At 38.1% G+C, this 27,936-nt stretch overlaps 1 long non-coding RNA gene across 1 annotated transcript; it reads left to right on the top strand.

Annotated features, from left to right (window-relative positions):
• The first annotated feature begins 2,406 nt into the window (after positions 1 to 2,406).
• LOC118891777 lies at positions 2,407 to 22,452 on the top strand. Its single transcript, XR_005019166.1, has 3 exons — positions 2,407 to 2,534; positions 5,713 to 5,719; positions 22,439 to 22,452. It is a non-coding gene; the product is annotated as an uncharacterized LOC118891777 (long non-coding RNA).
• The last annotated feature ends 5,484 nt before the right edge of the window (positions 22,453 to 27,936 follow it).

The following is a 27,936-nucleotide window of genomic DNA, read 5'->3' as shown; positions in this document are numbered from 1 at the left end:
AGTGGAACCAATGATAACGTGCAGTCAGTGGAATCCTGTGGCCATGAAGAAAGCTGATCCATATACTCCGTCTGAAATTGTAACTGGAGCTTCATAGTACTCTGAGGCTTGTAGGAGTGTAAAATATACACCTATGGCGATTGTAATAAAGAGGGCTTGGAGCACGTGCTTGCGATTTCCTTCCATAAGGCTGTGGTGGACTCAAGTAATACACACGCCAGAGGCTAGTAGCACGGAAGTGTTGAGGAGCGGTACTTCTAGAGGGTTTAGAGGGCGAATGCCTGTTGGCACTCAGCACCCGCCTAATTCAGGTGCCGGGGTGAGGCTTGAGCTATAGAAGGCTCAAAAGAAGCTAGTAAAAAAGAGGACTTCTGAGATAATAAAGAGGACTACCCCATATCGAAGCCCTTTTCCGACGATTGGTGTGTGATGGCCTTGGAAGGTACTCTCTCGAATGACATCTCGCCATCACTGATATATTGTTAGAGTATTAGTTAGTAGGCCTAATATTAATAATATTATCAAGTTGAAGTGGAATCACATGATTAGGCCCGATGTCATTAAGAAGGCTGAAAGGGCTCCTGTAAGAGGTCAAGGACTGGGGTTTACTATGTGGTATGCGTGGGTCTGGTGGGTCATTATGCATTGTCATGTAGGTAGAGGCTTACTGGGAGGGTAAACACATAGGCTTGAATTATAGCAACGGCAAATTCGAGGATAGTAAGTAGGATAAGAATGATGAATGTAATAGAAGCTGTAGCAGTACTGATACTTATTAATGCTAGAGTTGCCCCTCTGATTAGATGAATCAACAAGTTTCCTGCTGTAATATTGGCTGTTAATCGCACGGCTAGTGATACTGGTTGGATAAATAGGCTGAGAGTCTTGATAATTACTGGTATAGGGATGAGGGAGTGGGTGTTCCTTGTTGTAGGAAGTGAGCTAAAGATGCTTTTGCTTTGTTACGAAAACCTGTAATCACAGAGCCGGCTCATAGGGGAACTGCTATTCCTACATTTATTGAGAGCTGCGTGGGAGGTGTAAATGAGTGGAGTAGTAGCCCTAGAAGGTTGGTTGACCCAATAAATAGAATGAGTGACATTAGTATTAATGATCAAGCCTGCCCCTTGTGATTGTGGATGCTTATATTTGTTTTGATGTGAGTTGGACTAATCATTGTCGAAGAAAAATTATACGATTATTAATTTGTCGATTTGATGTTGGAAATAAAATACTTGGAAACATAATAATTAAAATAACTACAGGGAGACCTATTATTGTCAGGGTTATGAAGGAGGCAAATAGATTTTCGTTCATTTTGTTTCTCAAGGAGTGGACTGTTTTTGCACTTTGGTGTGTGTTGACTCTGGGCTGGAGTAATAAGTGTACGTTGAGACTTTTAGTTGAAATATAATAAACAGTGCTAGAAACATAGATAAAATGGTAATGAATCATGTTGATGTATCTAATTGTGGCATACCATTAAGGAGAGTCTTAGCTCTAGGTCTTTAACTTAAGAGGTTAACACTGCCTAGCTTCTTAACGAGTTTATAATATTGATGTGGATCATTTTTCAAAGTATTTTAGGGGTACTAGTTTGAGGACAATAGGCATGAAACTATGGTTTGACCCACAGATCTCTGAACACTGTCTGTAATACAAACCTCGTGGTGTTGATATTAGGGTTGTTTGATTTAGGCGTTCTGGGATTGCATCTGTTTTTAGGCCTAGGGAAGGTACAGCTCATGAGTGCAATACATCTTCAGAGGAGATTAGTATTCCGATTGTTATTTCTATGGGTAACACTACTCGGTTGTCTACTTCTAGCAGTCATAACTCCCCTGGTTTTAAGTCTGATGTTGGGATTATATAGGAGTCAAAACTTAAATCTTCATAGTCAGTGTACTCATAACTTCAATGTTACTGGTGACCTTTAGTTTTTACAGTAAGAGATGAGTTGTTAATTTCATCTATCGTGTAGAGGATTCGCAGTTATGGCAGGGCAATTAAAATCAAAATAATGGCCAGTAAGATCATTCAAATTGTTTCTGCTTCTTGTGTGTCTATTGTGCTGATATATGTTAGCTTAGTTGTTAACATTGGTGAAATGATATAAAGAACCAGAGAACTAATTAAGAAGACAATTACTAGTGTGTGGTTGTGAAAGTGTAGTAATTCTTCCATGATGGGTGATGTTGTGTCTTGAAATCCTAGTTGGAAAAGATATGCCATAGAGATATACAGGATTTCCACCTGTGACTTAACTTTGACAAAGTTACATAAATTTTTACTAATACCTCGTTTATGGAGAAAGACATAGTTGTTATGGCGTTGGATTGAAACTGATAAAAGAGGGTTCAATTCCTTCCTTTCTTGATTATTTTAGATTGACGTAAGTTGGTTCCTCAAACGTATAATATGGTAGAGGACATCCATTCAACCATTCCAAGTTTGTAGTAGTAAGTTCTACTGCTAGGACTTCTCGTTTGGATGTGAATGCCTCTCAGATAATGAAAATTATCAATATGACAACCGTTAGTGGGATGAATGAGCCTATTGATGAAATAGTATCTCATGTTGTATAGGCATCTGTGTAGTCGGGGTATCGTCGAGGCATGCTGATAGACTTAAGAAATGTTATAGGAAGAAGGTTATGTTGACACCTACAAATATGATTACGAAGTGAATTTTTGCTTATGTTGAGTTGAGTGTATATCCTGAGAATAGTGGGAATCAGTGTACAAACATTCCTATGATAGCAAAGACAGCTCCCATTGAGAGGACATAATGAAAATGTGCGACTACATAGTAGGTATGATGAAGGACAATATCTAATGATGAATTAGCTAGGACAATACCTGTTAGCCTGCCGACTGTGAAAAGGAAGATGAAACCTAGGGCCCACATCATGACTGGGGACCATTTAATATTACCCCCGTGGAGTGTTGCTATTCAGCTAAACACTTTTACCCTTGTTGGGATAGCAATAATTACAGTGGCTGATGTAAAATATGCTCGTGTGTCAACATCTACACCTACTGCGAACATGTGGTGGGCTCATACAATGAACCCTAAGAATCCGATTGATACTATAGCTCACACCATGCCCATATATCCGAAAGACTCTTTTTTTCCTGAGTAATAGGTTACAATGTGTGAAAATATCCTGAAACCGGGCAGGATTAAAATATATACTTCAGGGTGCCCAAAGAATCAGAACAGGTGCTGATACAAGGTTGGATCCCCTCCCCCTGCAGGGTCAAAATAGGTTGTGTTTAAGTTTCAGTTAGTAATATAGTGACTCTGGCTGCTTACAGGGAAGGATAATAGAAGTAATACTGCTGTGATTAATACTGATCGTACAAATAGTGGTGCTTGATACTGGGATATAGCAGGTGGCTTTATATTGATAATAGTGGTAATAAAATTAATAGCCCCTAGAGCTGAGGACACACCAGCTAAATGTAGGGAAAAAATAGTAAGGTCAACTGAAGACCCTGCATGTGCTAAATTTCCGGCCAAGTGAGGATACACAGTTCAGCCTGTACCTGCACTGGCTTCAACTATTGACGATGCCAGCAATAATAAGAAAGAAGGGGGGAGTAGTCAAAAACTCATGTTATTTACACAGGGGAAAGCCATATCTGATGCTCTGATCATTGGAGGCACCAGCCAATTTCCGAAGCCACCAATTATGATGGGCATGACTATAAAGAAAAATATTACAAACGCATGGGCTGTTACTACCACATTGTAGATTTGGTCGTCTCTGAGCAGTGTTCCGGGCTGGCCTAGTTCAGCATGAATTAGTAGGCTCAGGCCGGTACCTACTATTCTGGCTCAGGCACCAAATAGCAAGTATAAAGTACAGATGTCTTTGTGGTTGGTTGAGAATAATCAGCGTTATGAACATAGGTAAAATGGCCAAGTAGGCATTAGACTGTAAATCTAAGACAGGGGTTAAGTCCTCTTTTTACCAAGCCCTGTGGTGAATTGTCCATATTGAATTGCAAATTCAAAAAAGCAGCTTCAATCCTGCCGGGGCGGCGGGAGAAGTAGATTGAAGCCAGTTGACTAGGGTATTTAGCTGTTAACTAATCGTGGGAGATGTATCGCTCCAATCTAGTGAGGATTTAGCTTAATTAAAGTGTTTGATTTGCACTCAATTGTAGGATATAGTCTTGCAATTCTTATTAAGCAGGAATTAAGTAAATTATACTTGCTCAGGGCTCTGAAGGTCCTTGGTCTAGTTTAACCTAAATTCCTATTCCAACACTGGTAGTATTGGTGTGAGGGGCAGGAGTATTGTGGATATTACGGTCATGGTTGGTAGGAGGATTATTTGCTTTGTAGAGTCAAATTGCCATTTTATTTTTATGTTGTTTGTGGAGGGGAACATGGTCAGTGCTGTGGAGTATGTGAGTCGTGTGTAGAAATACAGGCTAAGTAGTGCTGTGATGGCTATTAGTGTGGATAAAATAATGTTATTGTTTTTTGTCATTTCTTGGATAATTATTCATTTGGGCATGAATCCTGATAGCGGCGGGAGTCCTCCTATTGACAGCAGGGCGGCTAGGGTAAGGGTTGTGATAATAGGTATCGTTTCATATGTGGGATAGTGATAATGTAGTGGTGGCTGAGCTGGGAATAAATAATACAAATATAGTGAGAGTTATTATAATGTAGATTACTAGGTTTAGAGTTGTCATAGTTGGGTTGTATAGTAAGATGGCTGTTATTCCTCCTATGTGGGTGATTGATGAGTAGACCATGATTTTTTGGAGTTGGGTTTGATTTAACCCACCTCACCCTCTGATTAGAATGGACAACATGGATACGGATAGTATGAGGCTTAGGATGATTGATGGCGAGATTTGGTAAAGGAGTGATAGAGGTGCAAGTTTTTGTCATGTAAACAGGATTAGGCCTGCCGTTAATGGGATGCCTTGTGTTACTTCGGGCACTCAAAAGTGAAATGGGGATAGTCCTAGTTTTATGGCCAGGGCTATTGTTATTACTGTTGATGCTGCTGGGTTGAATATTTTTGTAATGGTTCATTGGCCGGAATAGAGTAAATTAATGATGACTGCTATTATAAGTAATATGGATGTGATGGTTTGTGTTAAGAAATATTTAGTGGAGGCTTCTATGGCTCGTGGGTTGAAGTTTTTTATTATAATGGGGATAATGGTTAGCATATTTATTTCAAACCCAATTCAGACTAGTAATCAGTGCGAGCTGGTTGTTACAACCATAGTCCCTAAGACGACAGTTGCTAAAATAATGATAGAGATAATGGGGTTTATTAGTACGGGAAGGACATAAACCAACATTTTCGGGGTATGGACCCATTGTGTTATTTAGCTGACCTTACTATAGAATGTGGTGTAATATGGTAGCATGGAGAATTTTGAATTCTCAAGGGTAGGTTCAATTCCTATAGTTCTAGAAATAAGTGGGCTTAAACTTCTATTATTTACTCTATCAAAATAACTCTTTTATCAGACATATTTCTTATGTTTGTGGGGGGATGCTTGCCATTATGATGGGTAGTGATACATGTCATATGCACAGGGCTAGTGTTAAAGGCAGGAAATTTTTTCAGAGAAGGTGTATTAACTGGTCATATAAGAATCGAGGGTAGGATGCTCAAATTCATAGGAAGTATATTGTTAATAACAGTATTTTGATGATGAAGTTGATTGTATATAGCTCTGGTGTATGTGGGTTATGAAATGCTCTCAGGAACAGGATTTTTGTGAGTATATTTATTATAATGATGTTAGCGTATTCTGCTAAGAAAAACATAGTGAAAGGGCCTGCTGCGTACTCTACATTAAAGCCGGATAAGAGCTCAGTTTCTCCTTCTGTTACATCGAACGGGGCTTGGTTGGTCTCTGCTAGGGTAGAAATAAATCATATTATGGCCAGTGGCCATGATGGGAAGATCAACCATCTCTTGTGTTGTGGTGAGGGTTGATAGGGTGAAAAACCCATTTATTAGGAGTACAGATAAAAGAATAATTGCTAGTGTTACCTCCTATGAGATTGTTCGTGCTACTGCTTGTAGAACCCCAATTAGTACGTATTTTGAGTTGGAGGCTCATCCGGACCGTAAGATAGAGTACATGGCTGGACTTGTTATGGCTAGTATAAATAGCATCCCTAGGTTTATGTTAATGAGGGGGTATGGCATGGGTAGGGGAATTCATATTGTTAGGGCTAGGGTCAGAGCTAGGATCGGTGCAACGATGAATATGGAGGTGGAGGATGTAGCTGGTCATAGTGGTTCTTTAATGAATAGTTTGATTGCGTCAGCAATGGGTTGAAGTAGGTCATGTGGTGCTACAATGTTTGGTCCTTTTCGGAGTTGTATGTAGCTTAGGAGTTTTCGTTCTCCTAATGTTAAAAATGCTATGGCTAAAAGAATAGGAATAACAAGCATTAGGATATTAATTATAAACATTTTATTAGGGAGAGGATTTGAACCTCTGAGTGTAAAGGTTTAAGTTTTATGCAATTACCGAACTCTGCCACCTCAACAGGGCCCTGGTCTTGGGCAATACTTGTTTGCGCTTGGTTATTAAGTTGAGACTAGGTCATTAATTATTTGAAGGCGCTTGTTTGAAGTTGGCCTTATTTCTCTTGTCCTTTCGTACTAGGAGAAATGCGTAATAGATAGAAACCGACCTGGATTACTCCGGTCTGAACTCAGATCACGTAGGACTTTAATCGTTGAACAAACGAACCCTTAATAGTGGCTGCACCATTAGGATGTCCTGATCCAACATCGAGGTCGTAAACCCTATTGTCGATATGGACTCTAGAATAGGATTGCGCTGTTATCCCTAGGGTAACTTGTTCCGTTGATCAAGAGATTGGATCAATAAGTGATATTACACTTTGGCTAGTGAGCCTAAGTTTTAATCACTCGGAGGATTTTTTGTGCTCCGAGGTCACCCCAACCAAAATTGTCAATCCATGTGAAATTTTATTATCCCTTGGTGGTTTAATTATTATTATTATTTTTTGGATTAACTAATTGAAGCTCCGTAGGGTCTTCTCGTCTTATTTTGTTTTCCCCGCCTCTTCACGGGGAGGTCAATTTCACTGATTAAAAGTAAGAGACAGTAAAACCCTCCTGTGGCCATTCATAGAAGTCCTTATTTAGAGAACAAATGATTATGCTACCTTTGCACGGTCAGGATACCTCGGTCGTTTAACAGTCGTCACTGGGCTGGCGGTACCTCTAATACTAGTGATGCTAGAGGTGATGTTTTTGGTAAACAGGGGGATTTGTGTTTGCCGAGTTCCTTTTACTCTTTTTAATCTTTCCTTGGGTGCACACCTGTGTTGGAGTAACAGTATGTTTAATAGATAGTCCAGTGTTGGGCTTTATTTATTTACTGTTAATTATCAGTATATTATTAGTTGCTGATGTAAACTTGTGCAAGGAGAAATATTTCTTGCTACTCATATCAACAGTGTTGCTTCTATAATTTTATAGATTAGTCCAGTAATAAGACTAGGAGTTAATTTATTTAATATTGCTATTAAGATATATTTATTGTTGAGCTTGAACATTTTCTTAATTGGTGGCTGCTTTTAAGCCAACTATGATGCCGTTTGTTTTTGCTCTCTTGTTAAGGTTGTACCCATCTCTAAAAAGCTGTACCTTTTTAGACTAACGTTTAAATATACATTGAAACTTATAAGCAGTTCTTCGTATTGTTCAACGTTGAACTGAAATTCTTTTTCTGGACAACTAGTTATCACCAGGCTCATTAGGCTTGTCACCACTACTTATAAATCTTCTCACTATTTTGCCACATAGATGAGTTCGTTCTAGTAACTGTTCATTAAGTAGCTCGTCTGGTTTCGGGTGGTTTAACTTAAGTTCTCTTTGTTAAAATTTTGCTAGTTAAATCATTATGCAAATGGTACAAGGGGTAAGCTTTGCTTTTTGTTCCTTTTAATGTTTCATCATTCCCTTACGGTACTTTCTCTATAGCGCCATTAGTATTTAAATTTCTATCCTCTATACTTTAAATGTTAGGTGAATGTTTTATTTGCTTGGCTCGTGCTGGTATGATAGGAGGGGTGTGGGCTAGATTTAGTTCAAGGCATTCATAGGCTATGAAATCTAGGTGTAAACTAGGTGCTTTATTTAAGCTATGCTTTGGTTTATCCAAGCACACCTTCCAGTATGCTTACCTTGTTATGACTTATCTCCTCTTATATGATTGACTAGTATCTGTCAGTAAGTTGTGGTTTTTGTCATAATACTCGAGGAGGGTGACAGACAGTGTGTTCGATTTCTCTCACTGTCTACCCTTATTTCCTTCACTCCCTCTCTCATATGCTGCTCCCAAGAACACTCCTTAATAAAATTCCTCCATGCAAATCTCCATTGCAGAGTTTATTCCTGAGGAATCCCAATGACAGCACTTTGTTCCCTCTGGTATTTTTTTAAAGCTTTTCTATAACACCTCACTATTATGTCTACTTAATCATAGCTAATAATAGTTCATTATTCTACTTTACAATATGTATCCTCGCTGCAAAGTAAGCATGGAGAATACATGTTCTTCTATAATTTATATACTTTACTCCATTGTATATTTTTGATTCAGTACTTCCTCTTAGTTCACTGACTAATCCTATGGGAAACATTTTATCTGATTCGTGCTTTTCTGAAGAACCCCAGTTTATTATAGTACCATTATATTATCTATTAAGATTATCTATCATTTTCTAATAAATGTAGGGTTCAAGTTTCTTCCATTTTCTCCTATGAAGCAGATTTTTAAAATTCATGCAGAGATATTACTCTTCTGCTTCAGTGCAGGTTTCATTAAAGGCATAAATCAAAAATGTCTTTTTGCAGGATAGAGCAAATCAGGCTTCAAGTAAGTAACTAAAATATTGCTTTTGGGAAAGCTGAAAAGTTTCCTATCCATTTTCTTGATCAATTACAACATACCAGAATGGCCTCTTCCAAGTTCAAGTTTTACGCACTACCTTTTTTATGTGTCTTTCTATCCATGCAATTAAGATCTATTGAACATCTATCTTGTTGCGCAAGATGCATGATTACCCAGGCCCCCCAAACACATGATGCTGGTAACAGCAAAGTTTGTTATGATAACTTACAAAGAGAGAATAAAATATAGAATCGCTCATAGTTGTTCCCCAGGGGCATGTCTGTGACAGCAGCCTCAAGAAAACACCCCAACAGGGAGAATATCACTCCCAATCTGAGCTCCATTTTTTTTTTTTAAATTTTTTTAAAATTAATTTTATTTATTTATTTATGGCTGTGTTGGGTCCTCGTTTCTGTGTGAGGGCTTTCTCTAGTTGCGGCAAGCGGGGGCCACTCTTCATCGTGGTGCGCGGGCCTCTCACCGTCGCGGCTTCACTTGTTGCGGAGCACAGGCTCCAGACGCGCAGGCTCAGTAGTTGTGGCTCACGGGCCCAGCTGCTCCGCAGCATGTGGGATCTTCCCGGACCAGGGCTCGAACCCGTGTCCCCTGCACTGGCAGGCAGACTCTCAACCACTGCGCCACCAGGGAAGCCCTGAGCTCCATTTTTGTGCATTGATTTGAAAGAGGTGTGTTAGTTTGCTGGGACTGTCCTAACAACAAAGCATCATGGAACGTGTAGCATATCCAGGTAGCTTAAACAACAGAAATGTGTTTTCTTACAGTTCTGGAGGCTAGCAGTCTGAGATTATGGTTTCATCAGGGTTGGTTTCTTCTGAGGCCTCTCTCCCTGGTTTTCATATGGCAGTCTTCCTCTGGTGTCTTCACATGGTCTTACCCCTGTTCATGTTGATGTCCTAGTCTCCCCTTCTTAGAATGACACCAGTCAACACAATACCGATGGAGAAGAACAAAATTGGAGGACTGACGCTACCCAAAGTCAAGGCATACTATAAAACTACTGTACTCAAGACAGCGTGGTATTGTAAAAAGGATAGAAAAACAGATTAATGGAACAGAAAAGAGATCCCAGAATAAACCCTTATAAATATAGTCAACTGATTTTTGACAAAGAAGCAATGCAATACAATGGAACAAAAATAAAAATAGACTTTTCAACAAATTGTGCTATAACAACTGGATATCCACATGCAAAAAGAAAAATCTAGACAGAGACCTTACACCCATCACAAAAATTATTTAAAATAGATCATAGACCTAAATATAAAATGGAAAACTATAAAAATCCTAGAAGATGACATAGGAGAGAGCCTAGATGACCTTCGGTATAGCAATGACTTTTTAGATTTAATACCGAAGGCATTATCCTTGAAAGAAATAATTGATAAGCTGGATTCATTAAAATGAAAAACTTCTGCCCTATAAAAGACATTTCAAGAGAGTAAGAAGACAAGCTACAGACAGAAAATGCTTGCAAAAGACTCATTTGGTAAAGGACTGCTATTCAAAATACACAAGGAACACTTAAAATTCAACAATCAGAAAACACTCAACCTTGTTAAAAAATGGGCCAAAGACCTTAACGGACACCTCACCAAAGAAGATATACGGTTGGTAGATAAGCATATGAAAAGATGCTTAACATCATAGGTCATCAGGGAAATGCAAATTAAAATTAGATGCCACTATACATTTATTAGAATGGCCAAAATCCAGAACACTGAAAACGCGAATTGCTGACAAGAATGTGGAGCAAGAGGAACTCTCATTATTGCTGGTGGGAATGCAAAATGGTACAGCCATGTTGAACTATGGAGACAGTAAATGTACCAGCGGTCACCAGGGGTTGGGGGAAAGGAAGACATAAATAGGTGGAGCACAAAAGAATCTTAGGGCAGTGAAAATGCTTTGTATGATACCATAATAATGGATAGATGCCATTATACATTGGTCCAAACAATAGATGTACCACACCAAGAGTGAACCCTAATGTAAACTATGGACTTTGGATGATTATGATGTGTCACTGTAGATTTAGTAATTGTACAAAAGTGCCCCTCCAGCGGGGAATGTTGACAATGGGGGAGGTTATTCATGTGTGGGAACAGGAGTAAATGGGAAATCTTTGTACCTTCCTCTCAATTTTGCTGGGAATCTAAAACTGCTCCAAAAAAGTTATCAAATATAAGCCCTCTCTTACTGTCCCTCCCCGCCCCCCTCCCCACCAGGTGAAAATACAGGTAGAAAAAAATAAGCTAAATCCAGCGGAAAAGTAAGAAGAAAATATATATAAAATGTATACCATACAAAATGTGTGTATTTCTTAGAGGTGTGCTGCGTGTTTATTTCTGAGTTTCATAACAATCAGTGGAAACAGGACTAGGTCATCTATTATATAATACATAAGATTCACAATTATAACTATAATTTTGATATTCCTAATAAATATCTGAGTGTAATTATTCTGCACTGAAAATTGAGGCACAAAAGAAGTAAAATGCAACTCTTTGGATTTTAATCATCATTTTTTTTTTTTCCCATAGAGGTTTTGATTACTCTCTGGGAAAAAAATTCTACTTTACAAACTACCCTTTTATTCTTTCATCTTCTTTGCTCCACATTCCTTTTCTTGCCTTTCCTTATTTCCCTCCATTTCTACTCACTAGTAAAGGACCAAAAAGATTAGAGAGGCAAGGTCAGCACTGGAAAATATTTGGTCAGGATTAATTGGGGAGAATAATCTTAATTACAATTTTTGTCTTCTCCAAAATATATTTGGATACACGACATTTCATGCCATTCATCAGCTAAAAATGCCTCAGTAGTTGATGAACTTCCCTATCAGATATATTAATTAGGATTCACATATCACTTATTTATCAGTGCATGCAAACACTAAGAGAAGTTTTTGTATCATAAACAGCAATTATTTACTAGCAAATTTATAAATGTATCATTAGCATATTTTCAAAAAAAATCTTTGAATATGTGCTAACATGTCTCACTCTGTTTTGTTGGCTTCCCAAAGGCTAAGCACCAAATTTTACCTCCAAAAACTTACTGGATTTTAGTTTCAATAGTCAGTTCTTTATTGCAAATCATTTATAAAGAAATGTATGTTTACCAAATGCCAATACCGGACAACCAGACAGGAGAAGGGTGGCCAGAGTGGTAGTTGCTAGAACATGAAGACAAATTAGCTGTTACAGTGCCAATAATATAAATTGCTCTTGGCCATGTTGAAGTTCCTCTTCTAGTCTATCAGTGTGGGGCAGTGAGGTGCTAATGACACCGCAAGGAGCTGCGAGGAGGCAGCTGGTCACAAAAATTGGACATGTACTAATTTAATATAAATTTTAGTGACCTGGAAGATTCTCAGAGATCCACTGTGGAGTGATGAGTTGAATAGGAAATTGGATACTAAAGCACATAAATTAAACAGTACAAAAATGTCCCTTCTCTTTCTGAGACATATATTAAAGCAGGTAATTATTTTTAATGGTCTGTAAAAACAGTGAAAAAAAGTCTTTGGTTGAGCAGCTGAAAGGAGTTGCTTCACTCATTAACCCTTTCTAGCTCTAGCTCTATTGATGACTCCTTCTCTCTTTCTCTCCCTCTTCCCCTTTCTTTCCTATTAAGGTTGCAGTTTTAGGGTAGGCACCCAGGGGACATGTTATGTTACAGAGTAGTTGATAAAGAGTTTCAGGAAGGGTTCACTCCATACTCTCCTGTCAACAAGGATGCAGGAAAATGTTGAGATGTTACAATAAAAAGCTGGTGGTTTGAAGAGAGTCACCCTAAGAGAATGGACCTTGGCCAAATTTCCACACACACTCATTCACTATTCAGTGTGGATCAGTGGGCTAACTTGAATTCTTGATGTGTTACTGAAACAAATGGGTTCACTCACCTGATGAGCAGCAAAGCCAATCTACTGACACCGGGTTGACACCGGGGAAAGTACAGCATTATTTTGCAGGGCCAAGCAGGGAGAATACACAGCTGATACTCAAAAGACCCGAACTCCCTGATGGCTTGCAGAAAAGCGTTTTTAAAGGCAAAGTGAGGGAGATGGTCGCGAGGTGTGTGATCAGCTTGTGGACATCCTTCTTACTGGTTGGTGGTGAAGTAACAGGGTGGTGTTTCCGGAATCTCAATTATCAACCTCTGATTCCAACCAATTTGGGATCTATGTGCTGGTGGGCAACATGCAGTTAACTTCTTCCAATTGGTTGGGGTTTTAGTATCTGCAAAACGACTCAAGGATATGTCTCAGGATATTATCTACAGACCTTGAGGAGCAACTAAAGGTCCTTGACTTTGTTTAATGGCTAAACTATTATAATTTTGTCCTACCTGGCTATTTTTGTTTGTTTGTTTCCTTGTTTCTGCATTTTTTTACTTCTATGATTAAATTTGCTATTTGGAACTTGGATAAGTCCTAGGAGGCTAAAGATTTTCTACAAACAAGAGGCAGGGGACACAGAGTGGTCTGTCCCCAGGAAGGCCCCACAGGGTCCTGCTTGGTTCCAGATGAAGGAAAAGAAAAAGAAGTGGAGAGAAGAGAGCAAAGGAGGGAGAAGCAAAAGGAGAATTGTGAGTAGGCTCTATGTTGGACCCCAGTGATCCCTTATTCCTGGTATTTATGACCTTATGTAATCCCCTCCTCTTGAGAGTGGTCTGCACTTATAGTCATGATTCTAATCAAGAGACTACAGCAAAAGTGTTTGAGAGTAGTTTCCAAGATTAGGTTATAAGAGAATATGACTTCTGTCTTGCATGTCCTTTCTTCCTCTCTCTCTCTCCCAGTGCCCTCACTCTGGAAGAAGCAAGCTGCCATGTTGCAAGTAGTCCGATGGAGAGCCCCATATGGCAAGAAACTGATGTCTTTGGCCAATAGATAGTGAGTACCTAAGCCTTGCCAAAAGCCATGTGAGTGTTGCTTTGAAGAGAATCTTCCCCAGTCAGCCTGGAGGTAACACCAGTCCCTGCTGACCCCTTGATGGCAGCCTTGTGGGAGACCTTGAACCAGAGGCTCAAATCTATATATACATGTACACATACACATATATAGATTTATTGTAGGAATAGGCTCCATGGTTATGGAGGCTGAGAAGTCCCAGGATTTGCAGTCTGCAAGCTAGACATGTAAAGCCTGTGGTGTCATTCAGTCCAAGTATGAGGGCTTGAGAATCATGGGGGCTGATGGTGTTAAGTCCTGATCTGAGTCTGGAAGCTTTAGAACCAGGAGCTCCAGCATCCAAGGGAAGGAGGAAATAGATGTGTCAGCTCAAGCAGGAAGAGCAAATTTGCCCTTCCTCTGCGTTTTTGCCATTTTCTTCTATTTTTTTATCTACAAAACTATGTATTATACTTTTAGGTTTTTAAAAACTACTGTCTTTGTAGTTCAAGGCTTGTTTGCATGCTGCTTCTTTGGAGCCCAGGCCTTCTAGCTATACCAAGCATTCCCTACTTCTTTGTCATATATCACTCAAGAATCTCCATTATCATTCAATCTTTTGAGGGCCCTTGATTTGGACTTAGGAAATTTATAATACATTTCATTGTCACTCCTTAAGCTCGTCTGTGTGTGGATGTGTCTGTGTGTGACTTTTTAAAAATAAATTTATTTATTTATTTGTATTTATTTTTGGCTGCGTTGGGTCTTCGTTGCTGCACGCAGGCTTTCTCTAGTTGCGGCGAGCGGGAGCTACTCTTCGTTGCGGTGCACAGGCTTCTCATTGTGGTGACTTCTCTTTGTTGTGGAGCGTGGGCTGTAGGTGCATGGGCTTCGGTAGTTGTGGCATGTGGGCTCAGTAGTTGTGGCTTGCGGGCTCAGTAGTTGTAGCTCAGGGACTTAGCTGCTCTGTGGCATGTGGGATCTTCCTGGACCAGGGCTCAAACCCGTGTCCCCTGCATTGGCAGGTGGATTCTTAACCACTGCACCACCAGGGAAGTCCCTGTGTGTGATTTTAATATGCTCTCACACATTGGCCACTGGCTCACTCAATGTTCATTTAAGTTTTTCTCCTCTCTGTATTAAATACATTAAATGAATAATGCACTAGTTAATGTAAATGGCGCACTCTCTATGTTAGTTTTTATTATTATTCCATCTCTCACAACTGGCATTATAGTCATCCCTTGGGATCTGCAGATAGAGAAGGAAATTGCACTTTTCAGAGATGACGCCAAGCCTCTATTAAGTCACATCTTCCTTTGTCCTTTCCTTGTTCCATTAAGAAGAGATCTGCAATGATTTACTTTTCTCTGTCAGTTCAAAACCTAGCCGTATATGGTAGGAAGGTTCTCAGTTTTAGAAAAGAAACAAGGACTTGGTATGTTTCTTACATTTTTTGGACAATACACTTTATCATTGTGCTTCAGAATCCTGGGATAGGCTTCTTTCAGTGTGTTGGACCATGAAAAGAGGAAACAAGAATAGATTTTCACATACTTTTAAGTGAAATAATAGCCAAATAGCTATACGATTCACTGTTTTTGGTTATTTTCTCAGAGAAAAGCAGGCTTTTTATGACAAACCAATTCCTCTATTCTGCTCTTCATGGTGAGGTCACCGTTTCTGTAAGAGGAAGGATTTCTTAAAATGTTAAAAGTTATGGCATGCTGTGGATCTAGAGTCTTCTCAATCTTTTCAGTGCACCTGCAGCTTAAACAATCCATCTAGTTCTGAAATAATCCAAGAAGAGATCTGGCAAATAATTAAGTGAAAAATAATTTAATTCTGGCCATCAAAGTATCTGGGCATTACATATGGAGTTATATTGGTGGCTGTAAATTACACAGTGCTAACACTGAGCTTAATGTTAACAACTGAGTAAAAATTGATTAATCAGAATTTAAATCAGAATTTAAATATTTCAATGTTAGGACTTTCTCTTAGGTTTTTATTTTCCCCCGCCTGCTGTGGCAATTGCATTTTCTTTCGTGCAGTTTTAGAGTTTGTATGACACTGGTTTCGTAAGACAAGGTATGTCAATTAAAGGGAACAAATTGGTTGTTGTGTTTTTGATTTTTTTTTTTTTTTTGATGTGAACCATTTTTTTTTTAAGTCTTTATTGAATTTGTTACAATATTGCTTCTATTTTATGTTTTGGTTTTTTGGCCGCAAGGCATGTAGGGTCTTACCTCCCCGACCAGGGATCTAACCTGCACCCTCTGCACTGGAAGGCAAAGTCTTAACCACTGGATGGCCAAGGAAGTCCCGGTTGTTGTGTTTTGTTTTGTTTTTTTTCGTGAAACAAAGTTTTTTGACAGCATTAAATGTAACATCTTTCAGCATCTTCAAGAAAGCATCTGGACTATGGTTATAGATGAACATTTCTCATTTCACTGTCTGAGTACAAAGCCATTTATAGGGCAACTTATCATATAAACACCCCTTAGCATCTTATAATAGAAATCAATAATAGCAAAAAAGAAGACACAATTTAACCATATGCTACACCAAAAAGAAAATAAAAGATATTCTGTGAATTTCCTAAAAATTTAGGGTATGCTATAATCACCTTGCATTGATGTCTGATACATACATTTAATTTTCGTTAGTTTTTGGCAAAAGGAGAGTGAAATGTTTGTCTTAATAGGAATATTAGAAAAAATAACCATTTTTGGATTCGTGAAACATTTTCAGATTTCTTACTGTTTTTAAGTGCACTGTCACTCATAGATGTATGAAGAAATGCTCTTGAGACATGAAAGAAAGTGAGGAAGGGGACATTTATCAAGAAGCAGAAGTCTAGGAAGAAGCAGGAAACTATTGTCTTTTCTGAAGGGTGGGCCAAGTAGGGAGATATATGGACAGCGGGGCAAGCTGTCCCCAGAAAGGAAGATATGGAAGTGGGAGAGAGGTGACGAGGAGCTGGGGATATTAATACAGCTGACACTCTGGACTAGAGTAAGACCCCCAAACTGAAAAGAGAGTGGCCCTGCCCCAGCCCAGTCACAGCAGTGCCACATGCCTGCTGGTGCCTGAGGCAAAGATGGCAGCCGTGACCCCAGAACATCAACAGTGACCCCAAGAGGCAGCCATCATCTAGAAGTGTCTAATTGGCAAGGAAAGTAACATGCTTGGCCCTGGTGGGAGGAATTCAGAGCAGCCAAATTTGGAGAAGACACAGAGAGACCTAATATGGCCTTATCCAAGGATGCCAGGGCAGAGAGACAGGGTGGAGGGAGCTGGGATCCCCAGGATTGATTTACGGTAATGGGAGCACCACAGACACTGGTGGTTTCCTGCTAACTGTCCCTCAAGGAGTCTGCAGGTCTTTATTTTTGTCTAGGTACCTTGAGGGCAAGGTGATTCTGTCTAGTAGCCATGCTAAGCCCTCATAAATGACTCCAAAGTCACTGCTTTTGCAGAAGTTCCCAGTTTGAAGAAGGTAAGCACCTGATTTGTGTTTTACTGTTAAGACAAAGCCCAGTCAAGCATCTCACCACCTCTCGCAATAATAAGTGACTGATATTCTCATTTTGGTTATACAGCTTTTTCTTTTACCCCAAATATCCATTCCCTTGCTTCCTTCAATTCCTTTTATTATGTAGTGTCAGAATCTCACATTCACAGGAAGTAAAGTTGTTTTTGTTTGTTTGTTTTCGTTTAGTACATTTTGGTACATTTAGTAATTCACACTTACTTTTGTGATTTTGTTAAAACAAAAAGAAAACTCTTAACATATTATTTTAAATTTATAAAATAAAAAGTCATAATCTCATTAGTCTATTGTAATTTTGCACTGCACTTCCAAATGTTAGAGTGGGTGATTTTTTCCTTTCCTTTAGCTCTTTTGAAACGACCGTCTTCCTTCTGGTTAAAGTATTGAGAAGCAAGGACCGTTCTCCTTTACTTCTCCTTTTTTTATTTTGCAACTTTATTGATACATAATTCATAAAACTAAAATTGACCCTTTTAAAATGCACATGTTATTTCAGTGGATTTAGTATATCACAAAGTTGTGCAACTATCTAATTTTAGAGCATTTAATCAAAATAAACCTTATACCCATTAGGAGTTGCTCTCCATTCCTCTCTTCCCCAGCCCCTAGCAACCACCAATCCACTTTCTGTTTCTCTAGATTTGCCCATTCTTGAGACTTCATGTAAATGGGACCATATAGTATGTCATCTTCTGTTCGATATCTGGCTTTTTTCATTTAACACAATTTTCCCATGTTTCAGCATATGTCAGTATCTCATTCATTTTTATATCTGAATAATATTCCATTGGATTGATATACAATATTGTTTATCCATTCATCAGTTGATAGATAATTGTGCTGTTTCTGTTGATGGATTTTTGGGTTGTTTCTGCCTTTTGGCTATTATGAATAATGATGCTTTGAAATTCATGAACACATTTTTGTGTGGACATATGTTTTCATTTATCTTGGATATATACTATATTAGTTTGCTAGGGATGCCATAACAAAATACAACAGACTTGGTGTCTTAAACACCAGAAATGTATTTTCTCACAGTTCTGGAGGCTAGAAGTTCAAGATCAAGGTGTGGGCAGGTTCAGTTTCTTCTGAGACCTCTCTCCTTGGCTTGCAGATTACTACCTTCTTACTGTGTGCTCACATGGTCATCCCTCACTCTGTGTGTTATCTGTGTCCTAATCTCCTATTCTTATAAGGACACCAGTCATATTGGATTAGAGCCTGCCATAAAGACCTCATTTTGACTTAATTACCTCTTTAAAGACCTTATCTCCAAAGTGATTACATCCTGAGGTACTGAGAGTTAAGACATCAACATATGAATTTTGAGGGGACATAATTCAGCCCATAACATATATTTAGAAGGAAAATTGTTGGGTTACATAGTAACTGTCTGTTTAACTTTCTGCAGAACTCTCGAATAGTTTTCAAAGAAGCTGCCCATTTTACATTCCCACCGGCAATCTAGAAGGGTTCCAATTTTTCCACATTGTCACCAACACTTGTTATTATCTGTCTTTTTGCTTATAGCCATTCACAGGAAGTAAAGTTCTGAAGTATGTCTTCTTGCAAATTTTCCATTGCTACATTTTTTTTTTCCTCCCCCATTGTCCTTCTTGACTGCGGTGCTAATATCATATCTATGTGCACCCTTGGCGTATTCTAAGGGCTTAAGTTTGATCATAAGGCTGGTGACATTAATAATTAAAATAGGTGAGGGGTACTGTAATGTCTGATGAATTGTGTAGTTTATTATCAATAAAACAGACTACACAGATACCATAAAAACATATTATTACTGAGAAAATAGACAATTTGGATGAGTGGTTTGAGTTTATTTACATATTATTCAGCCTAAATTTGAAAACAGCCCACATTGTTGATATATATATATATATAGATAGATAGATAGATAGAGATATATAGGTATAGATTTAGATATAGGTATACATTTAGATACATAAAACCAGTAAAGCATTTACCACTATGTCCTTTCAGTAACACCTCTTTGTTTATTGAAAAATGTTGCACACACCATGAAGGTACTGCCCCAGCTCAATGCATTCTGAGAAGTATATGCTCCATTGTAATCATTCTTCTTCCAGAAAGGAATTTATTGGGGAACAAATTGTTTACATGAATTGGAAGTCCCTAATGCATACCTATTTACATTGCAATGAAGAATTTCTGAATTTAGGTTTTAATTTATAGCTTTTCTGGAAGACCATAATATATTCACCTAATTGCATTCAAGAATATTCATTATTTACAATAGTAAGTATCGAAACCATTAAAGCTCAAACAGAAGTATTCTATGAAGAGCTATAAGTGGGAATGATCTTTTTTTTTTGCCAGGTGTCTGGGAAGAAATGAGTTTACATTTTGCCTGAGGCCAATGCCTTAATGTCTTGTTAATATCTTTGACACTTACATCGATGCAAAAATAAACTGTTAATGTTATTCTAAACACCAAGGTCTCATATCCAGCTAGACTGTTTTTTTTTTTTTTTTTCTTTAATGGTAAATTTATTCAGTCTGAACTTCTTGCTTGGGTATATCTTGTTGGGCTGGTCACACCCAGAAATTCAGCCCAAATGTCATCTCCTCTTTGAAGCTTTTGTGGACGCTCTCAGCGGAATCCCTTCTCTCCTCTGTGTTCTGCTTTATACTTTATTGTAGCATCGTCATTATCAGCTACAATAATTCTGCATGTGTCCAAGTCTTCATTTGAGTCAGGGGTTCTCAAGGGTGACAATACATCAGTATCACCTGAAGAGCTTTTCAAATGTCTGCTTCATTCTGGGCCCCTGACACAGGTAGAGCTACGTTCTGTCCCAACCTGAACAGACTCCTTCCATTTCCTAGATGTTGGATCTTGGGGTAGTTTATCAGAATCTGGGAAGGGGCAGAAAGCCATTCTCTATCAGGTTTTTAAGATGGACCAACCTTTTTACTCTCTTACCCCCTCTTTTGCCTCTGTTGTGGTCTGATTCTGCCAAAGGAGATAGTGGATGTTTGTAAATAGAGAACTTAATTACGCATTTCATAGACACATCTAAGGAGGTGAGTCTAAGATGGGCTTTTCAAGAAGTCTTAGCTGAAAAGACACCTTACAAGAAAAACTGAATAAAGAACGGAGGTGTTTTAACTATATATTTTTTAATTGAACACGTGTGTTATGTGCTAGTTTGTTAAGTATTTTATAATAATATAATTCTCCCTGCAACTCCATGAAGCATCCTGACTTGAAAGATGAAGAAATATCCTCAGAGAAGTTAAATAGGTTGCTTGAGATCATACATCAGTAAGTAGTAGGGCTGGACTGAGGCAGACGTCTTTTGCCTCACACAATCTTTTCTTTTTTCAAGGTTATTTTTAAACGTTTACATTTTATGTTATTCTTGTTATGTTGATATTCATGTTATTACGGTATTGTTATTATTTATTATTTATGTTAATATTAACAAATATTAATATTATATGCTGCAGAAGCATGTGGGATTATTGCCCATATCTGTATAGAACCACAGTCAGTATTCTTAGCAACTTGAGGACATGAGAAGAATGGTGGGCTGCTTCTGAGGAGAAGAACCATGGCTGGTGACAAGGAGCAGAGGAAATGGTGCTGCTTAGGCAGAAAATCTGAGGAAATAATGCAAATGTTTAACAAGGATTCTATAAAATTTTGTTCTTTTCTCCATTTTCCTACAATATCATCTTCTTTCTCTTTAACGCTTTTTGGAGTTTGATTTATTTTTTAGAATTTTTCAAGTGCCCGTTTCTGGAAAGACTTTCTTCAAATTGGGGAATGAAAGGTATTGATAGAGAGCAGAGGCTATTCAAATAGAGAAAGTAAATGTGTATTTACTTGATCTGAGTATTTAATTTCATCAGCATAAAAATCGGCATCAGCAATCTGTGTTTCATCTTTTGGATGACTGCATTCTTTGACTTTCATTCAAGATAAAATTCACCCCTTCAGTGTTCTGACACTTAGATCCTTATGAGGAAAGGTGTTTCTAGTACCTTCCTCCCTCTGATACTTTTCTGTTTGTGGAATGTGTATTGGAGAGATTGTTGCACTTCTACTTTTCAGGATTTTGTGTCAGAAGTAAATGTTTGCAGGATGATTAGACTGAGTGCACTGAATGGGGATTAAGCATTGGTGCAGAAAATATTCAGGTTGAGGCTGCAGGTCTAGTTATTAAGTTAAACATTTGATCTCCAGTGTGATGCTATGATAGCTCGAAAGCTTGTTCTACAGCCAAGCATTTGATTGCTAAGCAAATTCTCTCCCTTGATCTTCAGGCAGGGTGCACATAGAGTGTGTAGGATTTTCCACCTCCTCACTTCTTCCAGCCCAGTAATTTTAACATCTGTGTGTACTTTGTAAGCCAAGCCTGGAAACAAGATAAGGAAAAATTAGAAACAGCAACACTGCTTTTTTCAGGAGATAGGTATATTTCTTGGCAATCAGTGCCCACGAATTGCAACTTTTTTGTTGGTGCTTTGAAGCTACCTGAAAGACGAACATTCTCATGCTCTAAGTAAGTTTCATTTAATTAATCACGGAGGAAACGAAAGAGAAACCATAAAACTCTCTAAAATTTGGTGAATTGTCAAAATTTAGACTGTCAGTTGAACATTAATCCTCTTTTGATGAAAAGTATCATGCAGTCACTTAAAAATATGTATTCCACATTTATTGGAAGCACCCAGAGAATCGTGACCCTTGAACAGAGGTGGCAGTTTTACATTTGCTAGTCAATATTTGGTAGCCCTGAGCACAACTAGGTGTAGCCTGTGACCTGGAAGGCAGGGTAAGTAGATTTCTGAATTCTCATAACTGGGGCTCACAGTAGATGCTCCAGAAAGGGCCAGCAAGAAATGAGAGAGCGGAGACAGAGAAGTCGGGAGAGGAAGCCTTTGCGGAGAATTCACTGTGCTGAATTTGAGACATTGTGGTGAATCCAGCATGCTGAATACTGCCCTGGAACACTCCTCATCCTCCAAGGGTAATAGAAAACGGGCTGTTAGTCTTCAAATGTCTGCTTAGCTGTTGGCTGTTACTGTATTTCATTCAATCTGAGCTGCCATGAATTATAAGAGTGAGTTTGTTTTATTTCCACTTAGAAAGAAAAAAAAAATTTCCAAATAAACTATGACACAATCATACCTTCTCATCAAGACTTTTATTGTTTTTGTAAGAGTTTTTTAACACTTAATTGTTAAGTGTTTACATCAGCCTCTCATTAGTTTGAAATCTCTTTTGATCCTTTCTAGGGGTGTAACCTGATATTTATCTTGCCTTCAGTTGAACCCCTTGGAGTGTGCTGGGCAGTCCTTATGTACAAAAACAAAGCTTTTTCTTCCTGTGGATTCTGTCCTCCCTTAGATTCAATAAAGCTCTTTTTTTTTTTTTTTTCTTTTTTTGCAAGAGAATATCTATGAGCGTATAATCCCAATGAAAAAAATCACTATCCTGAAAAGATATTTTTACCCCCATGTTCATTGCAGCATTATTTACAATAACCAAGACATGAAAACAACCTGAGTTCAATGATGGATGAATAGATAAAGAAGTTGTGACCTATATAGATATATTTGATGCAATACTATTCAGCCTTTTAAAATAAGGAAATCTTGCCAATTGCAACAGTGTTGATGGATCTTGAGGGCATTAAGCTAAGTGAAATAAGTCAGACAAAGATAAATACTGCATGATTTAAATTATATGTGGGATCTAAGAAGACCGAATTCATAGAAACAGAGATGAGATCTGTGGTTACCAGAGGCAAGGGATGGAGGGCTGGGTGAGACAGGTGAAGGTGGTCAAAAGGTACAAACTTCGTAAGATGAATAAGTCCTGGGGATGTAATGTACAGCATGATGACTATAGCTAATAATATTGTTTCATATATTTGAAAGTTGCTAAGAGAGTAGATCATTTTTCTTTTTCTTTTTTTTTTTTTAGAAATTCACGTTCTTATTTATTTATTTATTTTATTGATTGATTGATTGATTGATTGCTGTGTTGGGTCTTCGTTTCTGTGAGAGGGCCTTCTCTAGTTGTGACAAGCAGGGACCACTCTTCATCGCGTTGTGCGGGCCTCTCACTATCGCGGCCTCTCCTGTTGCGGAGCACAGGCTCCAGACGCGCAGGCTCAGTAATTGTGGCTCACGGGCCCAGTTGCTCCGCGGCATGCGGGATCCTCCCAGACCAGGGCTCGAACCCATGTCCCCTGCACTGGCAGGCAGATTCCCAACCACGGCACCACCAGGGAAGCCCCTATTTTTCTTTAAGTTTTATTTATTTTTATTGGAGTATAGTTGCTTTACCATGTTGTGTTAGTTTCTGCCGTACAACGAAGTGAATCAGCTATATGTATACATGTATCCCCTCCCTCATGGACCTCCCTCCCACCCCCCCATCCCACCCATCTAGATCATCACAGAGCACCGAGCTGAGCTCCCAGTGCTGTACCGCAGGTTCCCACTAGCCATCTATTTTACACATGGCATATCTGTGGAATCTAGAACAATGGTACCGATGAACCTATTTGCAGGGCAGGAATAGAGATGCAGATGTAGAGAACGGATGTGTGGACACAGGGGCGACGGAGAGGGTGAGATGCATTGGGAGATTAGGTGTGAAATAAGAGAGTAAATCTTAAAAGTTCTCATCACAAGGAAAAAAATACTATGTGAGTTGATGGATGTTAACTAAGTTTGTAATAATTTTGTAATGTATACATATATGAAGTCATTGTGTTGTATATTTTAAGCTTATAGAATTTTATATTTTAATTATATCTCAATAAAACTGAAAAAATAAAGTTACAAAAAGAAAATATGGAATTGTGGTCATTCCTCCAATGATCAGTTTCATTTTCACAGAATGTATGCCCTACTAGTCTGCTTCTGTGCCTTTCAGCTTAAGTAGTAAACTCATGATTCAATGCTGAATCACAATGTAATTTTTTAGAATGCATTTTAAATGGATGTAAAAATCATACAGGTATTACCGAAAATGAACAGTACTGAATTAAGTTAACAACTGAACCACTCTGACCAAGTTTAAGCATTTACAGACAACGTCAGCTGTTGCATAGACAGTAGCAACTGGAAGAAACTGACCATAAGACACATCCAGCTGTCAAAGAAGTTAGAATATTAAAAAAGCATATTTTACAATTGATGAAAATAATTGAGTGATGACATTGGGATCCTAATATGTCTATTGTGTATACCTAAAATAGGTATAACTAGCTCTAACTGTATCTTAAGGAGCTATTCAAATATACACTATATAACTTAAGGATGTGAATATCAAACAATGTGATTTCAGGTGAGAACTGCATCAACAGGATGGCCAACATAGTTCATCGTGCTATATCTTCTCAGATTTCTCAGTTCCTTATGAAAAATAAGCTTTATTCAAAATGGCATTTTTGCTTTGCTTCTGCTCACTTGTATGCAACTTTAAAGAGCTATTTTTGTTATTGCATTTTTATAATAAGAAAAAATATATTTCTACAAAGTTTGGAAATTTAGGAAAGCAGAAAAAAATGAAATAAAAATAAAAATTATCTTAATGCTACTATCCAGTGATAAAGGTAGCCTCTACCACCTAACAATTAAAGAGTGTTCAGCACGCAAGTTGCATGACACTTGTTTTTTGTCCCATGAATTTTGCAGTGAATGATATTTTATTCTGCCCCCAGTGCAAGTAGTTTTGTTGGGAAAATAAAATTACTCAAATAACTATAACATAAGGTAATTTGTGCTGAGTGTTATGAGAGGTTCTGATTACCAAGGACTTTGGAGAAGGGAAGTTAACATAAGATTGGAGGCAGTTCAATGAGAAATTCTGTGGGGGAGATAATACTTGATAGGTATCTTCATGGGTAGGTTTTGAGGTTTGTATGGAGAAAGCAGGCATTTCAAAGGAGGGAAATGTTTAATCAACAACCAAGCAAGAAACTCAATTAGGCTGATGGAAAAGTCATTAATTCTGATTATAAATGTTCCAGCTTTTCCTGCACGTGTAGGATTCTGCACCCTGCAGAAGGTGGGTATGCTCATGTGATGAACAAGTGAAACTTAAAGGGCAATTGCATGATTCTCCACACTCTTTCTTAATAATGTTTGCCATGGTGACTGCTCTGTTGATCTGGTGTCCTGATTGATTATGATCAGCAGACTCTCTTAACAAATCCACAGGGGACATGAAGTGAGAAAAAGAAATAAAGTTTATTTGACTTAATCCATTGAGATTTTGGGGGGAGGAGATATGTTTGTTACAGCAACATAACCTAATGTGGCCTGACCGTTACAGCAGGATATAGAATTGAATAGAGCTGGAGATAGATGTGAAGACAAAGAAAAAGATAAGGTCAAAAGTTAGTTGGTGTTGAATCACTCAAATGCTTTAATATCATAAAGGAATGCGGACATCTAGACTTTACATTATAAGCAATACAGAGCTATGAGTGTTTTTATCATTTTATTTTGCTTTTATTAGGAAAATGGCATTACCAGGTTTAAATATTGAGAGGATTTGTGTTGCAGTATTTTGTAGAGTGAGTTGGAGGAAATACAATGATCAAGGAAGGACATTAAATAAGACACTACTGTAGTAACCAGTGTGAGAGCTTGAGTTTTCACTAAGATTGTAACAGTAGGAAGAGAGAGTAGGAGACAATACTATGCTTTCATTGTGTAGAAACAATGCAAAGTTCAAGTTGAAGAGCTTTGTAGACAAAGTGCTTATCACATGCAACTATTATTAAGCATTGAAATGTGTACCCCCAAAATAGATATGTTTGAGTCCTAACCCTCAGTACCTCTGAATGTGACCTTATTTGGAAATAGAGTCTTTACAGAGGAGCTCAAGTTAAAATGATGTCATTAGGGTGGATCTTCATTCTATATGATTGGTGCCCTTATAAAAAAGGGAAACTTGACACAGAGATAGACATGCACAGAGGGAAGATGTTGTGAAGAGTCACAGATGGAAGATGGCTATCTACAAGCCAAAGAGTGAAGACTTGACAGATACCTCACTCACAGCGCTCAGAAAGAACCAGCCCTAGAACACCTTGATCTCAGCCTTCTGGCCTCCAGAAATACAAGACAATATATTTCTGTTGTTTAAGCTACCTAGTTTGTGATGTTCTGTTAGCCCTAGCGAACTAATATAACTATTGATATATAACTAATATAACTCACTTTCCCATTTCCTTTGCAGCTGGGACTTAGCACATGACATTGGCTCCATCATTTAGAAGCATCTGACCAAAATTTTATTTCAGCAGAAAGTGAGCTGAAGAAGGAGGAACCCATGTGGTGGGGATATCTATCTTTTCAAGGCAGCAACTGGAGAGGTCCTGCTAGAGGAATCCCCTGCTCAGTATTAGCAATGCTAGTTCAAGTGCCTATTTTTAAATGTTAGACTCTTTGATCTTTAAAGATTCCATGTCTTCTCCTTCCCCTTTATATGCTTCTATTTTTGTCTAAATTAAATCAGAAGCACAGGAATAACTTTCTGTTCCTCAGTGTATAAACTGAGCCAACTGACTTTTGTTCAGATTTTCATTTTATCCTTTACCTGTTGCTTCCCTTCTCATATTAGAAAGGTAGTAAAGCTTAACAAGGTTTGCAAACACAAGACTTTCCTTGAAAGATGGAATAAGGGTACTCTTAAAAAAATCCAGCCCGTCTTGAATTCTGCTTAATTGAAAAAAGCCCTTTGGTGTGATGAATGCAGTCATTAATTTAATGTCTAGCTCCATTGAAATCTCTTATAATCAGCTTTTGAGTTAAAGGCATCAAGGTGAAATCCTGCCAAGGCTTCAAAGATTTCCATCTAATAGGAATGGGCTGCACTCTGAAGATGTTACCTTATTCTCTAAATTCTGCAGAAAGTGGAGGTGATGGCAGAAATTCATTATAGGAATACAGGGCTTCAGGACAGTGATGTTTCTAAACTTTTATACATCAAAGTTTAATGCCCAACAGTTGATATATCATTGCCTTATGAAATAATGTTATTATTTAAACACATTTTGAGAGCCCTACATTAGGAACATATCAGTAATTTTCTTTACAATCTTAATTTGGTCCTGGAAATTCAATCTCTTTTATTTTGCAATATGACTATTGAATCAGACTGGAATGGGAAAGTTGGCCCAGTAAACTCTCCAATTAAGATTTATCCAAGCCTTGCATCTCTAACTCATTTTTTCTTTCATTCATGATATGGATACAAAACCACAGTTTTCAAATGCCTGTATGGATTTCCATGATAAGATTTTTGGATAGGTACTAGCTTTATTCAAAAAATGAACTGAAAGACAGTCTTAAGAGAATTCAAATTTACATAATCAACTATATTTTAATTTCTCAACCAATGCTATTGGCAAGGTTTAAAAATGAACCCCAAATTAAAGTACCCCGGAAAATTAGGTATACTGAAATCCTGCTCTAACACCTCTTGACATATGAGTTAGTAAAAATAAGATGTTTTCAAAATC

The sequence above is a fragment of the Balaenoptera musculus genome, chromosome 3 (genome assembly GCF_009873245.2).
Source record: "Balaenoptera musculus isolate JJ_BM4_2016_0621 chromosome 3, mBalMus1.pri.v3, whole genome shotgun sequence".
In the NCBI taxonomy this organism is placed as follows: domain Eukaryota; kingdom Metazoa; phylum Chordata; class Mammalia; order Artiodactyla; family Balaenopteridae; genus Balaenoptera; species Balaenoptera musculus.
This window is presented reverse-complemented; position numbering and strand designations above follow the sequence as displayed.